Source organism: Aquila chrysaetos, chromosome 13 (assembly GCF_900496995.4).
Source record: "Aquila chrysaetos chrysaetos chromosome 13, bAquChr1.4, whole genome shotgun sequence".
NCBI lineage: Eukaryota > Metazoa > Chordata > Aves > Accipitriformes > Accipitridae > Aquila > Aquila chrysaetos.
Window position 1 is genome coordinate 31,119,512 of NC_044016.1, and position 14,552 is coordinate 31,134,063.

At 38.7% G+C, this 14,552-nt stretch overlaps 1 protein-coding gene across 1 annotated transcript in view; it reads right to left on the reverse strand.

The window, feature by feature from the left end:
• SLC35F3 (solute carrier family 35 member F3) overlaps window positions 1-14,552 on the reverse strand; it is a 189,022-nt gene that overhangs the window by 129,436 nt on the left and 45,034 nt on the right. The gene's annotated exons all lie outside the window — the stretch shown is intronic.

Sequence of the window (14,552 nt, forward strand, 5' to 3'; positions counted from 1 at the left end):
ACAGTTTTAGCAAACTACATGATGTAAAAGCCCAGCAAATATCATACAAAACACTTGCATGGAGGTGTCACAGACCACACACATCCTTGGGTTTGTGGCCATATCTCTGCTGTCTGGCCTCCTGCGCTCATACGCAACCTACAATTCTGCTTTAGCTGTGGAGCTACCCAGTGCGGGGTATTTCCTACTGCCAAAGAGTTTATTTCTTGCTCACATCCAGGATTATATATATATATATATGTGTGTGATAAAAAAAAATTGCACATTATGGAACATTTATCCTCATTATTTCAGACAGTCACCTACAGACAGATAAAAAGAAATAGATAAGTAAGATATAGCTATAAAAATAGATAAAATAAACTCACAAATCAGGGTAATGCCAGGAAGGAAACGAGCTATCATTATGCCTTTTCTTTAAAAAAACCCAAACCAAACCAAACAACCCCCCAAACTTAGTATTTTTGAATGCATGTCTTTGGACACCATTCCTTAAAATTAATTTACCATTCCCCTTTCACATCTTAGTCTTCTCTGATTCAAGCCTGTATGAAAAATCCTGTAACTCTGCGAGTAATTACTACTTGTGCTAGCTCTCCCATCAACTGATTTTTTTGTTTCCTCATGTGACCAATGACTGCTTTCCTGTTTCCTTCCCTCCTCTTTCTCCTTTCTGTTCTTCCTCCTGAATGCCCTTTATCATGCCACCAGAGCTGCTTTTCTTTAAAAATTGCTGCCAGAACGACCCTGTATGAAACACTACCTTAAAGGCTTCCTCTCAATGTATTAAGCTGCTATGCTTCAGATACTGCAGAGATAAGCAACAAAAATATTAGGGAAAAAAAAAAATCAATAATGTACTTTATGGGTGTGACATCATGAGCATGATACGGTTGAGTGATAAGTCACAGCACGCCAGACCTTTCAATCAAAAGAATATGAGAAGAATGGTCTCTGAAACTGTGACAACCAATGACTTGCCAGACCCTGATTAACAAGAAATGAAAGCACAGTGTAAGGGTTAGGATTCGAGGAATCCCTGAAGATAAAGACATGTCACATACAGTTAAGTGAATGTAGCACGGTCACATTTAGAAAAGACTTTCTGTTTTTAAATATATTTCTGGCTCCAGTATTTCTGCTGAGAGGGAGTCTCTTTCAACATGGAATCACCTTTATCTAGGTGCATACTTGGCTAATTGTTTCTACTGTAGTTTTCAGATTTCTACGTTCTGATTCTTGATGCCTTTGTGCTTATACCACTGAAAACAGTTTATATACCCACCTTGAAAATTTAACGTCATATTCTTCATCCCCTTACACTCTTTTTGCAAAGATGTGTAAAGTACGTAAGGTGCAGTTTCTTTCTGTGTGGATACACAGTGTAGAAAGATGGTAGTATCCTTTATGTTTAAGAGAGAAGGTTGGAAGAGAAGAAAACCAGGGTAGGATATTCCTATTCACATTCCCTACTAGGCTCAAAATAAGTTCTCCCACCAATTCAGAAAGCACAAAACAGACTTGAGACATGCAGCTGAAAAAAGGAAAGCAAGATCAGTAGCTCCCAAGTATCTCACAGAATCAATAAAATATTGCTGCTGCTGTTGTTGTTTATATTGAAAAGACCAAAGCAAATCCTCTCCCTCTCACATCCTCCCTGCTAGGGAAGGAGAAAGCCAGCTATGAACTTGTCTACCCAGGTGGGTCATCTTTGCAGTCAGTGCAGATGCAGTAGCTGATGTGAATTAGACAATAAGCTGCAGCCATTTCCAACCAGCCAGCCGGGTCTCACCCTGGTATGACTCAGGGTTTTCCTTTTCACTAAGTTTGCAGCAAATTATGAGGGCAAGTGTCCCACAGTGCTCTGTCCCACTGCTGGATCTTACATTGTGAACTAAAGAGGGCGAGCTGGCTGGAGGCACTTGAAGTTCAAGTGACCACAATCTAATAAAGTACGCAAGGTCCAGGATTCGAATCCTGAAAACAAGGGTGTGATATCTATGCATACGATTATTTTTTTTTTAAAAACCTTTTTCTTAAAATCTTGGAAAATACAACATGAGCATGAATCTTCACACCAGTGTCAACAAACACAGCAGTGCCTGGGCACGCGGACCATGCCTCGCGGTGATTGACTAGGTTCAGTGACCTGCTGTCTCCAAAGCCACATACATATGCACGTTTCCTTGTACAGCAGACTGGGTTCAGTGGCCAGCTGTGTCCTAATACACATGCAAGCTTTCTTGTATGGCACATGCCCAGGCAGGACTTTGTGACACATTTATAATGCCTATCAAAGGCAGCCGAACGCAAGGATATACCATGTCTCGAAAGTCCCTGAGCAACAAACCATGGGAGCCAGGGAGAGTATTATAGGGAGCTACAGCTGCATGCCTGACCTGTCTGCGACTCTGCCCTCACAGTCTGCTGCTTGAGATAAGATATTGGGCTGGACAGACCTCTGGTCTGAACTGGCACAGCCATCCTCATGTCCTAATGCCCTGTTGACAGCTTCATATGTTCCATGCTCACTAATCCATTTTGACAAGGACTTGTTCTAATACTTCAAACTCCAAAACAGACATTTTTTAAAAAGATATTTTAAGCCATGGAAATATTCCTCTTCCCAGCTCCGGCTGGTTTTAGCACTGTAATTGTTGGGAAAGAGACCACATTTAAAAATTTTATTTCCATCTGCTGACCAATGACCCAGTTTGATGCAGTGGATGGCCAGTTAAAAACCAAAAACAGGTAGACAAAGGCAGAAACAGGGTTTTGGAAGTTTAGTCCTGAAAAACGAACATTTCAGAAAGTTCCATAGGAGAGTTTATAGGGGCACTGCCTAGGTAAGCCAAACCATAGGTGTCAGTAACCCTCCATCCACAGCAGGGCAGATCAAGATTAACTCAGCTCTCCCCTTCCCTGACCTAACTTCGAAATGGCACACACACACATACATGCACACACTACCCCCAGAACAAAGTATAGTGCTGAAGCTGGAACAACAGCCACCGGCTCCTACACCAAACACCACTATTACTGCCGCTGCAAAGGCCAGGTGCTCCTGCACCACATGGCAACTAAAGAAAACATATTTTTGAGCTCACAGAGATGAAGAAACCTACTAAATCATCAGCCCGAGAAAAAAAAAAAAAGACTTCAGTTTTTCGTTCAAAAGGTACAGCGTAATTTCTACTGCTTTGGTTTGTTACCCACAGCCTAGAGGTTGTGCTTTGTTACCCACAGCCTTTCAGGTTAGGATGTAGCCAGCTCCTCCTCACCTAAACTCTGGTTGAAAAACTACCCAAAGAGCAAGGTTATGCAAGATGTAGTTGTTCTTATGCATTAGAAAGACATCCTCCTTATTTTCATAACTAACAACTGGATAAAAGTAGGAACATACATGGAAACAGGTACCTAGGTTGATCAGACTTCCAACCCCCTAATATTGCAAAATGTACATTCATTACAAAATACATGAACATACTCTGGCCAGTTTATGAATTAAAAACTGGTATAATATATAAGAAAGAACAGTGTTTTGGAAGAACAGAGAAAAATGTTTAAATACAGACTAGTTTTAAGAAAGGTGAATTTTAAATCTTACTGATATTTAAAAAAAAAAAAAATTAGCTACAATTTAAGTCTAATTCCTCCAGGCAGTATCTACAGTTGTACTATTTATTTTCTCATTTTCTCCATCTTCCCCATTTCTTTTGTAAAAATCTCCCATAAATGAGAATGGAAAATTATTGAGTGCCCACGGTAACCTTCTTATAAACCATATATGCAAAGTGAGCATATTTTGAATAAAAGATAAGTTTATTTTCTCCTTCACTACCTTTGATTACAAGTGACTGTCACTGTCAGTTGAACTTGTAACACTAGGAGATTGAAAAACCCATGACAAACTGGGACTGCTAAGCTGTGTATCTACTTTTAGGTCTCATTTTGATGTAAACAAGTTTAAGAAATCACTACATGTAGGAAAACATTTTAGCCAGAAATACAGTTTTTAAGCTAATATAATTTCTCCAAAATAGGGCCAGATGAAAGTAAAATTAATCAAGAGAGGTCTTCTTTTGTTTTTGTTTTTGGGTTTTTTTTTTAATTTAATCTAAGATGGGTCAATTTTTATAGAAAGGCTTATAAAGTACATAGATTCTCTAAAAAATTAACTTAAATTACTTTTTTTTTTAATTCACTATCACTTGAAATACATTAACGTATATTCTGTACTCAGTAGAAAACCTTGCTTTCTGTCCTCCAGACATCTTAATGGGTTATTTTCTAAACATCAGGAAGTAAAGTCTAAGATAAAGCAAGATCAAAAATTTTCACCAATGCAAAGTTGTCTTGCAATGCAAATTGGAATAAGGACATTAACCTGAGTAAAATTACAAATCAACATACTAGCAACTATCATTAACAATTCAATAATCTCCAGCAAAACATTTCAATATTTTCAAGCTAGTTTCCACATATTTTGTATTAACAGGAAATAAAGTCTGCATGTGCACAGAAAATATTTTAAGAAAAGTTTTAAAACACAGTGAAGTATTTAGCATTTCCTTATAACTTTTGAGCAGCTGAACGCTCCAATACTACATTTTCAGGCAGAATAACTTTTTTGATGGCCCAAGAACAATCCATGTTATCAAAATGAGGAGCATTTACTGCAACTGCTGATGTTTCATTTTCCAATAAAAATTAAAACCCCAGTTACACAACTGCTTATTCTAAGACATATGATTTATGCACACACACAGTTCCAACAGGCTCGAAGTGGCTAACTGTACATACATTGGTTTGGATGCTGACAGCTTAACTATTCATACAGCTTAGAAAAATTACTCTGTTTGATATTAAGCCAACTCACTTGCAGGTTGTACTTCCTGGACTCACATTTCAGATCACTAATTTCACTAATAAATTCACTTTAATGTAACCTTGAAATTAATATCTGTTGAATAACATTATAAATCAAGAGATGGGTCTTTGCTACTTCAGCGTGTTATGAAATAAGGCTTTTGGAGGGTGTTTGACACCAAAGTTAATGAAATAGACCCTCAGCTACTATACATTGTCACAGATGTATCGAGGAGAAGAGTGCAGGGGAGACAGGGTCATTATTTCTCCACACCTCCACTTTGAACTTCATTTTTGCACTACGATCTTCAGCTATTAACCTTTTCGGGGTACTCGAATGCAGCTCATAAGGAATCTCCTAACATGGATGGCACTCACAGGTAAACCACACATCAATATATTAAGTAAGCTTATACATACAATTATAGATTTGAACTACCATTAATTTAAGTTTCAGGAGAGTGGTGATAAAATAGCCATCAGGTGAAGTTTAAGGGATTGAAATCTGACCTAAATCAAGAAAACTACATGGTTATAAGGTCATTCATGTTAAAACGAGGGATTTTTTTTCCTGTCAAAAGACTGTTAAAAGCTACACCATCACACACAACAGGTAGAGAAGAGGAGTGTTACTTCATGGATGTCATTTCACTTACAGGTGGAATAGCTTTGACTGTCAGGCTGAATATGAAATTCTTAGACCAAATTAACTTTGGTAAGAAACTTCCCCTGACATTGTTCAGGTACAAAATGGAGACAGGATAAATCTCATGGTCCCACCTGATCCATTAATGAAGATCTCCCTTTTCTGTAATCTCGAAGTTGAAATTGAATGAACAATAGCTGAAGCGAACTTCTCCTGACCTCAAGAATCCAGCTCCTGGGTAGAAGATTAAAGGGTACTTACTCCTGTGCTGAGGGCACTTGGCCACTTCTCCTGCACACATAAAAGCTACTGACTCCTTCCAAGGGAAGAAAAGGAGTGTGCAGATTTTTGTTAAAAATCATGCCGTGAAGAGTCAGCTCACCAAATGCCAGCTGTATCCCCCCTCAGTATGTTTAAATCAACATTTAAAATGCCAAAATACAGGACAACAGCCAAAAATCTTCCCCGATGTGTTTATAATAATAAAAGGATATAAAATAACACCTAGATCTGGCACTTAGATCAGCAGAGAATTACAAACTTCTACCTTCTCCCTCTGATAAGAAACAGGTCAGTATCAATATCAGTGTATCCTCAGACAGAGACACCGTTGACACAAAGAAAGCTGGCAGAGCGGGCAAGGAAATTACCTTGAACCATACAACAGAAATGAGAAGAAAAAAGAAAAATCAAGGGGTTTTTTGCTTTTATAAGTTCCACTCATGTTTCATTTTGAACCGAAGGACTGAGAATAAAGATGAAGATGATCAATGGATTATGCTATCACTGGCAGCTGAAACAGCAGCAGAAAAACCAAGACACATTCCTGACCGCTAACAAGAAACTATGACAACTCAAGGAAAAGATGGATGTCACTCAGAGGTAGACTCCAGCAAGTTCTAGCTTGAGGTTTGTGGGGTTTTTTAATCCCCATACTACTTTTCAAATTTACAAAAAATTGCAGCAATAGCATGAAGGTCAATACTGAGAGGATATACAGAGCCTACATCAGCCATTACAGAGCTGTTGTCTTAACTACTGCAATTTAAAAGTAAAAAAAAAGTAGTTCCTTCAAGAGGAAGCCCATCAGGTGTTTTCTATGCTTCTCTGCAGCACTGCAGGGAAAACACACAGATGCTAGTCCAGTGAAGAAGCTTCTCTATGAAAATGATCCTGAAACCAGCATCACCTAGCTAACTATTAGGAGCATGCTGAGGTACAGCTTTATAAACAGCACAGAGGTAGGATCTTCTGAATTATAATGCCATGAGTGACTTGCTCTAAAAAAGGGAATGGGTCCACTGCAGTAAGATGTGCATTGTGATTTAACTTACATGGTTAAGGAGAGATAGTTACTCCTTTGTTATAAATCATAATTATCAAGGCAAATCTAATGAAAGGTATACATTTTTTTTAATTACTTTCGGTGATTAAAATCCAGCTGTCTGTAGAAGATAGTTTTCCATAGTAAAATGACATTGAAACTTTCAGTAATATATGATTATACCATTTTGAGGGTAGTTAAAATAATGCTATTGTGGATGAAACCTCTGTTTTCATAGTGTTCATGGCATTCAGAAGTAAGAGGATTATGCAGGTATCTGACCAGACAATACAGCCTTGGCTGTACTTTCATAAAATACCTAAAGTAAATTGATCTATGTATAACATTTAGAAGCAAATTTTAGAGATTCCTGAGTTGTGAATCTAAAAACACAAAGTAAATCAGATAGCCTCTCTGTGTATAGAACAATTGTTTCAGCTTTATGGCACTGTCAGAAGTGAATCATGTTTCACTGTCTTCTTTCACTGAGGGTGACTGCCCAGGGAGGTATAAGACAGACTGTTCTGTAGGTGTAAATGGAGGAAGCAATGAACCCAGGCTTAGTGAGAACTTTACTGTATCTGCCAGGAAGGAGTACAGTTATATGATATATAAAGTTATATGTGGAACAGGGTCTTGCTGTTATTAGTCTGATATAACCATGTATTTTGTGTGGAAATGAGACTAAGAGAATTTTGTATAGAAACTGAAGTAGCGTCTCGCAGGGCCTTTACCTCCTTGGGAGGGAATTCGGTGGCTGGGGTGGGCACTAAAGGGGTCCGTAACTCCACACAACACGGTTTCTCCTGTTTTGACTAAACTCTCTAAGCACCCGTACTAAATACAAATTGTCCAGAATTTTTTTTAAATTTTGCCACCTAGGATATGTAAAGCTACTTAGTTATAATCATGCCTTAATTTTCATTGGTTTTATCTGTACTGAAACTTAAGGGTGTTGAAACACCCTTAAGTGCGATGCTAAGCATGCCTCATACGAAATAGCTACCTGAGGGTACCCTTTGGTGCTACACTTCCAGAGACACAGGACAGCATGCAACCTAGAAATTGGGAACTAAGTGGCTTAAGGACCACTTTGGGGCCTTTTTGATGCTGCTAAGGGGCCACAAAGAACCGCTGAACTAATCGATTGGGGTGGAAGCCTAGAATTTGAGCCAGGATGTCATCACCAGAATCAGTACGGCCCAGAAATCTCAACAGGGCTCCATGCTGCCCCCTGCTCTGGGGAAGATGTCCTCAAAAGCTTCCATTTCATTCCTCCTACCAGATACAAGCATGTTAGAGATCAGAAGTTCACCTTACATTGGTACACGATACCATAACCCAGCCATTAGTTCACTATCTTCAAAGATCACACTGTATTCTCACCCCAACTGGAAATAACTTGGTGCAAACAAGTATTTGTCGACTTTGCTGCCTGTGCAGCTGACACCGTGCTTATGACTTGGAGGTCTGCATTACATATTGTTTCAAACGATAAACACATCCACTTCACCCCTAGAGTAGCAGAACTCCCTCAAGAAAAACAGTACAACAGAAAAGACAGTCAAGTGGGTGAGAAATGGATGCTTACTAAGTTTTCTTCATGCATAATGAAAGGCTTCACCTTATTTTAGATTCCTGGAAATTTGAATTAATGAGTTGTCTGAAGCTTTTTTAGCTCCTTTATTGTCTACAAGGATAAGACACATTCTGTACCAGCAGAGTTCATGTCTCATCCCTAAGAATTACAAAAAAATAAATCTGTGATCAATCTACAGAATACAGATTGTCCATTATTAGCTATTTGAATTATTCATGAGGTACCATAGGTTGGCACAAATACTCTTGCTTAACCACAACCACATTAAGTCTGACATTACAAGGAGGCTTTAAAATGTCTTTAACTTTCTCTGCTTTCAGAGTTTAAAATGTAGTTAGGGTTTGCTTCCCAAAAGGATGCTAGATATGATGATGCTGGGCTTTCAGAGCAGAATCCAGCCCACGTCCATAGAGAGGGGGAGGAGTGACAGAGTGGGGCGCACAAATTAGCACCCACCCTGAAATTAGGTAGTTAGGCAACTGAAAGGGAGGAGAGGACACAGCAGGAACTGCTGTTGGCTCCCAGTGGCTCAGTCGTTACTGCCCTTAGCACAGCCAGAGTGAGATGGCTTCACAGTGCACAGCCCAGCAGAGCGCCCTGACCTTGGCTTACAGACAGTTCTGGAATCGAGGTGAGGATTTTCCATTCCTACTTGTAAAGTGTTAACATGTTGTGGAAAACAGAGCTATGTATCCTTGAGACACAGAAAAAGGAGAATAGGCTAGAGAAGCCAATGCACTCATATAGGAGGACAGGCACATGGATTCCAGAGACTATTCAGATTCACTTTTTTGTTCTTCTTTCCAAACATATCAAAAATTGCATCCAAAGCTGGACTATTTACTATAAAAAAAATATAAGCAGTCCTGGAAGCAGAGGTGAGTAACTTTACTTTGATGATTAGTCCTAAGGAAGCAAGGAAGATGCAAGGGCATACTTAAGTGCCTAGACACCTGGGCATAAGAGGAGTAATACTCTACAGTCTCTAGTTTGTTTCTTTTCAGCAGGAAGGGTTAATATATTTTCTTAAGCCTTTTTTTTGTTTTAAGGCAAACTTCATTATAAAAGACAACCCAGCCGTTCGTGAAATAACTCCATCACGTTTTTCTCATTTGAATGGATATCATGTACCAATATAACAAAAATAAAATCAGTATGGCAAATCTGAATGCAACTAATAAATGAAAATATCTGGGAGAGTTCAAAAGCTTGAAAATTACTTGCAGATGTGGCCAGGTACTTCACAGTAATGGACACTTGTATCTGTAGATACATCAAAACAAAGAGTGGGAAGTGAAACAGTCTGTCCTAAAATATATTCAAAGGGGAGGAAGAAGTTTATGCGCAGTTTGTGTAATTTCTAATGAGACATCCAAAACCAGAGTATATACTAGACAAATGAATAGCAGTACTTCTTTTCTTTTATGGTAATGCAAACTTCATTTAGAAATGGCCTCAGATTGTGCTTAAGAATACAAGTATACTCTGTGCTTTTTTTTTTTCAGCCATGGATAAAATAATACTCTTTATGTTCAAAATAAGGACTCTGATTGTCACTTATACCAAAAGCATTTTAAACAGTAATGGTAGAAAAATGGGCTTCAAATTACATTTATGCTAATTATAAGCCTTCGTTACACTGGCTGAGTGGTGCAACATGGATTTTGAATAAATGAGAATTAAGGTCAAAGTCTATTTAAAAAAAATAAAAAACAAGAGGTAGTTAATTTTCTCAATTGAATCTGAAATTACTGTGATGAAATACCTAATCCATGGTACTCCACAGCAACCAATGGAGACTTACAAAAGACACTCAGACAATAGATCTGTCAAGATGCAGACAAGTGGCTCAGAACAGGTCAGTGTTAGCAGATTTGTTTTCCCCATTAATGATGATCTGAGCTTGATCTTCTTCCTCATGCAGATACAGGTTAGTAACTTCTTCCTAGTGAGCTGAGGCGTGTATTTGGGAGAATCTCCAGTGGATCCTAACTACTTAGTTAAAAGTGTTCATTTTTCACTATCCTAAGATGATGGGTAAAAAGAGATAAAATGTACTAGACAACTCCAAACTCATCTTGACTTATTTCAGTAGTCTAGACAAATCCACAGGATATCTACAGGGGACTCCACTTTGTAACAGCTCATGTATATTCATGTACATAAGTGATGCATATGTCAAAAAACAATCCTAGCTTCACACAGAAAATGAAAGGCTCTGTGCTGATCATTATCAGCCAGAAGTGAGATCCTGAGGTCATGATAAATCATGAAAACAGCTCAATGCTCAGCAACAGGCAGAAAAGGCAATCCAATATTTGGAATTATTAGCAAGGGAATAGATGAACACATTGCTATGCCACTGTGCCAATTTGTGGTTGCTGCACCTTGAATACTGCATGCAGTTTTCATCCCTTCATCTGAGAAAGGAAATGGTAGAGCTAGAAAAGGTTCAGAGAAGGGCAAAAGGGATATCAAAGCTATGGAATGGCTTCTATGGAAGGAATAAATTTCTAAGCTAGACCTCTTCAGCCAGGAATAGAAATTACTTTCGGCAGTGTGAAAAGGGTCTGCCCAAATCATAAATGTCATGAAAAGACTGGACAGGGATTGGTGTCTACTGTCTCTTCCAGTGCAAGAACTAGCAGGAATCAAACAAAGCTAGTAGGAACCAGGTTCAAAACAAACAAAAGGAAGTGGTTTGTCACACACTATATAGTAGGTTTGTAGAAATCCTTGCCAAAGGATACTGTGGGATGTGCAAAGCTTATGAGAAATCAAGGGGCAATCGGGCAAGCTCATAGAAAAGCTTCCACTGAAGGTTATTAGGTATAATAAACAACATCTTGCCCAGGAAGTCGCTGAGATGCAGATACTGGATGCTGGCACAGTATTAGAAAGAGGTGTCAAGTACAGGCTTGTCCTGATCTTACTCCTCCTTAGGTAATTGTTTACAGTCATTGATGGACTGAGGATACTGAAGGACTTGGACCTTTGACACGACCTAGTATAGTTCTTCTTGTACACAAAATACGTACTCAAGGAGGATTATACTACACATTGCATGCACATGCTTTCACTCCCTCAGATCTGGGCAGAAACAGGACTGCTGAACATAAGAAAAAGAGAAAGTACAAGGCAACATTTAAAGAGTGAGTCATTTGTCAAGTACTGTACATTCAGACATATCCTATACAATGAAATAGTGAATGTTTTCATGCTTTTCCCTGAAGCTAAGTTTTGGTTTACTTTGGTTTATCCCTTTGTATACATTTAATATCCAGCAGCACTTAACATTTAATATCTACCACCATTTGAGAGACCATTTTCTGATGAGATGTAACTAATCCTGTACAGCTACAATACAGAGAGCAGCAGTTATTTATTTTCAAGACATCAGTTAGGCTTTTGCCTTTGGCTAAAGATGTGAAAGCTATAGCACATAAGAAGTACTCCAGATGAGAAGTTATGCAAGAAAGAGAAAAAATTAATTTAAGAATGTAATGTTCTAAAAAGAAGAAATAGGCATTTTTTGCGCTAAATTTGACCTATTTAACGATTGCTGCCTGGTTGGAAATATATTCCCAAAACTAAGTACCTACTAAAGAGATATGAAGGCAAGAAATATTGACCACTCTGTTGCCAGGAAACAGTAAAATAAAATCTGAAGCAAACAGACACCCTTTAAGTTATAGCTACAATATGTGGACTTCCATTTCTGAAAATCTTTGCAGTCAGAGAAGGAAGCATACGTTAAACCATACTCTCAGAGCTGTGTGGACATTGTTGGCTGCATCACTTATGTTGAGGCTTGAGGAAGGAAAGAACTACAAAATTGGCTGAAGTTTTGGCTCCATTGGAAGCACAGGAACAAATCAATGGCAAAAGAAATGTGACAGTGTGAGGAATGCCATTTGGAAGTTTCTAAGGAGTCATTCCAAGCAATGGGAAAAAAAACCACAAAGAGTTACGTATAAAAAAAATAGTGTCTATGTCATGTAGGTAGGGCACTGCCTATCATTACAGAAAAGTAATTGTGCTTTATGGTGTGGATAGGTCTATAAAGAAAACTAAAACTGTGACTGTAAAATGTATTCGTACACTTGCAGTATCTTGCATGGGCAGCAATGGAGTCCCTGTTAGTTTGTGCTCAAGTTGTCTTTGCCCTATCATTACCTGTGCAAGCACAGCTGCTGAGCCTCATTGTGAACCACCTCGAGCACAGGAGGACTCTGAGCGGGGAAAAACCACAGCACTCAACAGTCTGTGGGGCTGACCTATACTCAAAGGCATTCTGCTATCACAATGTTTTACCCAGCAGCTGCTGTCCACAGCCATTTCTCCCTTTTCACACAGTCAGGCTGCTACCACTCCTCCCACTTACGTGATATGAGGTACTGGCATCCTCTTCTTCACTGCAAAACCCCCAGACCATAAGCAAATGACTACCAAGAGCAGGGAAGTCATTCCCTGCTAGGAAATCCCTATTTTATATGTGTCCTGTTCTTACCTTGTTCTCAAAATATCTGATAATGGCCACTCTGAGAAACAACACACTTGGTTAGATGCATCTGTGATCTGGCATTTCCTACAATGATCATACATTGGGTCAGAAATAATTTGACGGGTGTGCACAGACTACAACATTCCCCTCTGTATTGCTCTAGAGACATAATTTCAGAGTTACGGCAAACGGTTGAACAAAGATTGCCAAAGCATCCTGACAGGTTAGTTTTCAAAAGAAAGTACTCAAAAGACATCATATACACAAGATGATTACAAAGCTTGAGGAGGACCAAGAATTTTATATAGGTACCTGAGAAATGCTATCAGGAAGAGCCAGACCTCTGCTGAAAAATACAGTTTGTTCTCGACAAATTTATCATTCATCTATGCTCACATTTACACATATCTATCACTGTCAGGTCTTGAAAGAAACTAATTTACTTAGTCTTATCAGAAAACTGAAAAATTATATATAGTAGCATGCAAAAAGACATGGCATCCATGATGCCATGATAGAATTCTTCAATTATTCAAATAGTATTTTTCATTCCAGCATCTTAAGTTTTCAGTGAAATGTTAAAACCATCTATCGTACTAAAAATGAATACACATCAAAAAAACATAATCTATAAACAATTTTTTTCCTGTTAAGCAAAACAGAGAAGTAGACTTTATCTGCATAGAGAAGGCTGTTTTCCCTTGCAGAAGAGTTCACTAAAAACACATCAAAACAAATTCAGAGATTTCTGGCCCTTTTAAACTTACTTTAAATCACCCTAGAGTACATTAGGAGGCCTCTCTGAAACATCAGTGAATTAATGGCCACCATATTATAGTACCTATCACAAGTCAGTCTAATTGTAATCCTGAATATAATATAAAAAACTTGGGGTTTTTCCCCAGAATTTTATTAGAATATCACAGAATGCTTTTTAGAATGTATTCAGTCACAGCCATAAACACAGAAAGATGCCTGAAGTGAGAGATGTCTTCCTTCACTTAATTTTAACATAGAGTTTCTGTCTATTAATCCCTACCCTTTGCATAGAGGATTTACTTCTAAAACGTGAGGCAAGTTGGGAGAACAGACATCTCATTAAGCTCAGTGGCGACTACCAGTTAAGAATCATACTAATGTATTACTCCTGACAGAAACGTGTTACTTAGACCTCAGCTTTTTTTACAGACACATTAGTCACTGAGAAATGCCTATGGCACTTCATGGAGATGGAGGAGAAATAAGCATTTAGAGAGGTATCGAGCTTAAAGATAATGTAAACGTCAATCCAAGAGATAAAACATTGTTTGCCCTGATTAATAAATCACATTCAAAAGAATCCTATTAAAGGTCTAATTTGAATCAACCTCTGAGACATTTTACCCCATCTATCAGAGAATCCAGAGCTCATTCAGACCCTTGGGGTCATTCAGGCAGGACTCAGACTTAGCCTCCCTGCCACCGTCTGTCTCGTCCCTCCATTACTAGGTGATTGCGTGTTCTCGAGCACTACAGCGCGATGCTCCTTAGTGGGGACGGTTTGGCTGCGTGGTGTGCCGCTCCCGCTGAACCAAACTGCAGCACAGCAACTCCAGCGCACGGGCTGCCT